The sequence below is a fragment of the Phascolarctos cinereus genome, unplaced genomic scaffold (genome assembly GCF_003287225.1).
Source record: "Phascolarctos cinereus isolate Bilbo 61053 unplaced genomic scaffold, phaCin_HiC Scaffold_3;HRSCAF=262, whole genome shotgun sequence".
Taxonomy (NCBI): Eukaryota; Metazoa; Chordata; class Mammalia; order Diprotodontia; family Phascolarctidae; genus Phascolarctos; species Phascolarctos cinereus.
Window position 1 is genome coordinate 36,385,529 of NW_027555736.1, and position 7,221 is coordinate 36,392,749.

Consider the following 7,221-nt stretch of genomic DNA (forward strand, 5'->3'; position numbering starts at 1 on the left):
ACTGCCCTGATATTGTAGAACTAGAGAGTAAAGTAGAAATTGAAAGAATCCAGCAATCACTTCCTGAAAGAGATCCCAAAATGAAAAGAGGAATATTATAGCCAAATTCTGGATTTCCCAGGTCAACGAGAAAATATTGCAAGCACCTAGAAAGAAACAATTCAAGTATGATGGAACCACAGTCAGGTTAACACAAGATTTAGCAGCTTCTACATTAAAGGATCAGAGGGCTTGGAATATGATATTCCAGAAGTCAGAGGAGCTCAGATTACAACCAAGAATCACCTACCCAGGAAAACTGAGAATGATCTTTCAGGGAGGAAAATGGATATTAAATGAGATAGAGTACTTTGAAGCATTCTTGATGAAAAGACCAGAGCTGAATAGAAAATTTGCTTTTAAAACAGAAGACTCAAGAGAAGTATAAAAAGGCAAACAGGAAAGGGACATCATAAGAGACTTAATAAATATAAACTGTTTACATTCCTACATGGGAAATGATATTTGTAGCTCATAAGACCCTTGTCATTATTAGGGTAGTGAGAAGGATTATGTATAGACAGAGGGTAGAAGGGTGATTTCAATAGGAAAGGATGATAACCTAAAAAAATGAAAGTAAGGGGTGAGAGAAGAATGTACTAGGAAAAAGAGAAATGGAGATGTAGAATGGGGTAAATTATCTCACATGAAAAAGGCAAGAAAAAAGCATTTACAGTGGAGGAGAAGAAGGGGAAGATGAGAAGGAGTGAGTGAACCTTACTTTCGTCAGAATTGGCTCAAAGTTGAAGTAGCATATACACTCAATCGGGGATAGAAATCTATCTTATCCTATAGGAAAGTAGGAGGGGAAGGGAATAAGAGAAGGGGGTGATAGAAGGGAGGGCAGATTGGGGCAGGGGTAGTGAGAAGCTAAACACTTTTGAGGAGAGACAAGGTGAAAGGAGAGGGAGAATAGGATAAATGAGGGGAGGGCTAATAGGATCGAAGGAAAAACAGTTGGCAATATTTACTGTGAAAAATTTTTTGAAGCAAGTTTCTCTGATGAAGACCTCATTTCTCAAGCATATAGAGCACTGAGTCAAATTTATAAAAATAAGAGCCATTCCCCAATTGATAAATGATCAAAATAGGTAATCAGTTTTCAGATGAAGTAATCAAAGCTGTCTAGAGCCATATGAAAAGTAAAACAATGCTGAGGTACTACCTCATACCTATTAGATTGTTTAATAGGACAGAAAAGGGAAACGACAAATTTTGGAGGGATGTAAGAAAAATGAGACATTAATGCATTGTTTGGTGGAGTTGTGAATTGATTCAACCATTCTGTAGAGAAATGGAACTATGCCCAAAGGGGTATAAAACCATGCATACCTTTTGATCTAGCAATATCACTACTAGGTCTATATCCTAAAAGTGATAAAAAAGGAAAAGAACCTATATGTATAAAATATTTATAGGAGCTCTTTTCTGGGGGTAAAGGATTAGAAACTGAGGGGATGCTCATCAACTGGGGAATGGCTGAACAAGTTGTGGCATGTGATTATGATGGAATACTATTGTGCTATAGGAAATGATGAGCAGGTTGCTCTTAGAGAAACTTGGAAATTTATATAAGCTGAAGAAAACTGTAATGTACTTCGTACAAAGTAGCAGCAATATTGTAAGATGATCAGCTACGAATGATTTAGCTATTCTCAGCAATACAATGATTCAAGACAACTCAGAAGGACTTATGATGAAATTCTGAGAGAAAGAACTAATGGTGTCTGAATATAGAGGGAAGCATATATATATATGTTTAACTTTATTTTTCTTTGAGGTTTTTTTTTTGTCTATGTTTTCTTTCACGACATGACTATTATGGATGTGTTTTGTATGATGACACATGTATAACCTATATCTAATTGCTTGCCTTCTCAATGAAGGGAGGGTCAGGAGGGAAGAAGAGAGAGAATTGGGAACGCAAAGTTTTAAAAACAAATGTTAAATATGGTTTTTATGCATAATTATGGAAACATAAAGTACTAAATAAATACAAAAAAAGAGAAAGAGGAAAACACTAAGATTAAAATATAAAAAAGAAAAAAACCCAAAATGAAACATTTTATTTCCTTAATAATTTTTAAAATTCTTTTATGTTTTCTGGGTAGGTATACTCTGAATGCTGGCAAAAAGTTGTAGAGCTAATCCCCTAAACAAACAAAGAAACACATGTGAGTTCACTGTCCTAAAAAGATAACTGCATATCTCTACTTAGAAGCTATTGTTTTAATAAATGGCATCATATTTATTTTTCAATGTAGTTAAATTTTTAGTTGACAAAAAATCTATTTTCTCTCTCATCTTCACCCTACATTGGAAAAGAATAGAAGGAAAAAAACCCCTTGAAACCAACATGCATTGCCAAGGAAAAAAAAACTCCACAAAATTGTCTGTGTTCAAAATATGTATATCTCTCTTTATCTTCAATCTATCACCTTTCTTTTGGGGTGCGTGTAGTGTATTTCAACATGGGTTCTCAGGAATTATCAGTGGTCATTGCATGGAACAGAGTAATTAAGGCTTTAAAAGGTTTTGTGTAAAATTTCCTTTGGCTTCTGTCCATTTCATTTGGAATCAGTTCATATAATTCTTCCCAGGTGTCTCTGAATTCTTTGCTTTCATCATTTCTTTCAGTAAAATAGTATTCTATTACATTGCTATAGCATATTTTTCAGCCATCACAAAACAGATAGATGCCCTCCATTTTGCAGTTGTTTAACACTACCAAAAAAGCTAGTATAAATATTTTTACACATATGTTGTTTTCTTTTTTCTTCAATTTCTTTAAGGGTTAAGACAGACAAGAATTGATATTGAAAAGATATGCACAGTTCAGTGACTTCTGAGACAGTTCCAAATGACTTTTCAGAATGACTCTACTAACATCATATTAATGTGCCAGTTTTCCTGCAGCTCCACCAATATTTGTCATTTCTTTTTTAAAACTATGTTTTTCAATCTGATGAAAATGAGATGTGCTTTAGTTTTTGCTGTTCTAATTATTCGTGATTTGCAACAACTTTTCACATGGCTGTTTGTAACTTGGACATTTTCCTTTGCAAAATGCTTGTTCATATCATACCACTTTGGGAGCACTGAAAACTTTGAGGCTGAGCTTTGAAAGCTGCAACAAAACATACAAGAAGAGAAACTCAGATTAGCTATCTCCTTCCCTCCTGCCCTAAGCAGAGAGCAGAATCTAGCATTAATATAAAGTGCATAGTAAAGAAATAGCTTGAAGAATGAGCAAACAATGGCACAGCTAAGTGGCACAGTGGATACAGCACCAGTCCTGAAGGATCTGAGTTCAAATCCAGCTTCAGACCAATCACTTGACACTTACCAGCTGTGTGACTCTGGGCACAGAAGTCACTTAACCCCAATTGCCTAAAAACAAACAAAAACAAGAATGAGTGAACAAAAAAGAACCCAAAGATAAATAGCTAATATGATGACAGAGAAGCTCAAAATAGAAATAGAGAAGACGATGACTTGAAAACATCTAAAAGCAAACACTGAAAAAACAAAACAAAACAACAGTGAACCAGTTGTTTGTAGACAAGCCTAACAGGAATTCTTAGAAAAGTTAAGACAAGACTTTAAAAAAAAAAGAGCTAAGAAATGATTCTCAAAACCAAATGAAATCTATTGGAGAAATAAAAGGAAAAGAGAATAAACATGTTGCAAAAAGAGACACAAATATTACTACAGGAAATAACTCATTGAAAATTAGAACTGGCTAAATGATTTCATTCGACATGAAGAAACAATAAGAAAAAGTGGTGAGGGGGAAGCAATAGAAAAGCTGGAGATCGAGAGACATCTGGAGACCTTTCTCTTGGTTTCCATGCCGCGGCTCTGCTCTGATTCTCCTCCTCCGCGTGTGGCCGCTTGTCCTCAATCTGCGGCACTGAATCATGTCCTATCTCCTGCCCACTAAATGCTGATGTTCTCTACTATCTCGGTGACCTCGTGGGCTCTTTCTTGGGCCCTCTCCTCTTCTCTCTACTACCTCGGTGACCTCGTGGGCTCTTTCTTGGGCCCTCTCTTCTCTCTACTACCTCGGTGACCTCGTGGGCTCTTTCTTGGGCCCTCTCCTCTTCTCTCTACTACCTCGGTGACCTCGTGGGCTCTTTCTTGGGCCCTCTCTTCTCTCTACTACCTCGGTGACCTCGTGGGCTCTTTCTTGGGCCCTCTCTTCTCTCTACTACCTCGGTGACCTCGTGGGCTCTTTCTTGGGCCCTCTCTTCTCTCTACTACCTCGGTGACCTCGTGGGCTCTTTCTTGGGCCCTCTCCTCTTCTCTCTACTACCTCGGTGACCTCGTGGGCTCTTTCTTGGGCCCTCTCTTCTCTCTACTACCTCGGTGACCTCGTGGCTCTTTCTTGGCCCTCTCCTCTTCTCTCTACCTCGGTGACCTCGTGGGCTCTTTCTTGGGCCCTCTCTTCTCTCTACTACCTCGGTGACCTCGTGGGCTCTTTCTTGGGCCCTCTCTTCTCTCTACTACCTCGGTGACCTCGTGGGCTCTTTCTTGGGCCCTCTCCTCTTCTCTCTACTACCTCGGTGACCTCGTGGGCTACTATTACACTTTCTGGGTAGATGATCTCAGCGCTCACGGTTTCAATGATCATCTGTAAGTAGAAGACTCACTTATCACTTTTGAACTCCAGGCCCACGCTGCCAACTTCTTAGAAATAGATTTCTTTACCTCAAAGTTCTTTTGACATTGCAAATTTTAAAATGGCTACAATATAAGTCCTTCATTTTCACCCTAAAACTGCCCCTTCCTCCAAACTTGCTCATTTCTGTTGAGGGCCAGAAAAGGGTGGATTTCTCTTGAGGGCACTTCCTTTCACCCTAATGTACATACATGCAATCGAACTTAACTCTCATTCCTTTCTACTACTCATATGCAATTGGTGATAAGCAAGTATGGCATGTTATATCTTCATGGCTTTCACACGTATTCTCTCTTGCCTCTAATTTTGTCGGTATTTTGGGACATGTTGCACTATAGTTTCTGTCTTCATGCTCAGTCATACATTTCTGGGGAATAGTGTATATGGACATTTTAGTCAGTGAGGTATAGTAGTGGAGACAGTATTGGACTTGGACTTAAAAAGGCCCGAGTTCCAGTCCTGCTCCAGATGCCTATGAGTTATGTGATCTTGGGCAAGTCAATTCAGTTTCTCTCTACCTCAGTTTCCCCATCAGTAATATTAGAATAATAGTAGCACCTCCTCCCCAGGGTTACTGTGAGGATGAAATCACACAACATATGTAAAGTGCTTTGTAAACCTTAAAGTGCTAGATAAATGCCAGCCCTTTTCTTGCATGAATGCATGAGTGAGTAAATCAATGAATAAACATTTATTAAGTGCTTAACTAGGTAATCTTTGATCCCAGTTCTTACCTAATCTTAGTTATTGACTGGGTGTTGCCTCAGACACAGTGAGGCTGAGGAAAAACTTTAATTTGCCTCCCAGGCCATCACCAGTCATCTTGGCTTTTGCCTTGGACTTTGATGGCTGAGGAGAGAGTGGGGCTGATGACTTTGCACAATTGTGCCTCACTTCAATCCAATTCAACTGTAAGTTAAGACATCACTCTCATGATATAATTGGTCCTGTTCAAGAACAAAAGATGTACAATAATTTGTTCCACACCTGTCCATTGACCCAATTAAGACACTCATTCCATCTTGCTCTATTGTAATTAGCTAGTGAATCACTCACCCAAACTAGCTAATGCAGTAAGTTACCCTAACAGACAGAGGAGGTGAAATGTGACTGACAAGTCAAACCAACACCAAGTTCCCTTGGAGAAAAGATGGTGTAGCTCAGGACTGTTACCAGAGAACCTTGGGAATAGCAATGACCCCTGCTTCCAGACCATTGACTCTGCTTCTGGACACAGCCAGTCATCATTTAAATGAGAAGCAATCACTGTGGAGAATAAGCCTATCTTTCTCACCACCATCAGTTCCAGCTACTAAACAATTATCAGGACAGTCAGATAAGCCAAAAATTCTCGAGTGGCAAGATTCCCAGTCCTGCAGATCACGGTTCCTGCTGCCATCCCAGCCTCTCACCAACATCACCTTTGGAAGGAACCCCCTGACAACTGCTTCTATGGATGCTTTATGTATGACTTCATTTACATTTATGAATGTTAACTGTATGTAATTACCTCCATCCCATTCTCTTACACTCTTCCTCTCTGCCCCCCTCCCCTTCCCTTCACAAATAACAAGGGTGATGAAAATAGAATATACTCAACATTGGTGCTCCATGTTTGATGTAATATGCTTCCACTCATGCTATGCCATCTTCTTTTCTCCCTTCCCAGACCCCAATCATAGGTTTTTACATCCCCCCCTTTTTCCTTTAAAAGTCTCTCTTCACAAGCTACACTTTCAGTTTGAGTTTGTTTTATTTATAACCTATCCTTCACTTACTCTAGCATCCCTCTTGTTTGATACAAGCTGTGTGATCCTGGGTCAGCCTGTTAATCTTTGTCTGCCTCAGTTCCCCAACTTGAAAATGGGGATAATAACAACACCTATTGCCCAGGGTGGTTGTGAAGATCAAATGAAATAAGATATGTACAATACTTGGCACAGTATCTGACACACAGTAGGTGTTTGGTAAATGCCTATTTCCTTCCTTTTTCATCCATCCTTCCTTGTTTCTAGAGTGACTTCACTCTTCCTCTCCCTTTCCTCCCAAATCTATTGCTTTCCCCCCTTACTTTCATTTCTTCTATTAAGGTTATCAAAACATAACAAAATAATTTCTAGCCACCCTCCATCTTACGTATGTTCCTCTATGATACCTAGCACTTTGGGTGTCAGAGATGATACTTTTGTCACTTCTTTTTAGCATATAAACATTGCATCCTTGGGTAGTCTCATCTGATTATTCACTCATATTTGAGCAATATGATAAATTTAAAAAAGTGAACAATATAATGCATGATAGAAGAAAAGGAAAGCTACTCCAACTTCTGAATATATAAAAGAAAGCACCAATTAAATGAATCCACAGAGATAATTTCAAGAAGAAAAAAAAACATCATGAGCTATAAACTTCAAGAAACATGATGGTTAAATTTTACAACTGCAATTAAAAGAAACAAGAAATTCTGTAAGTGACTTGAATTTCAAGTATACAGAAATGAA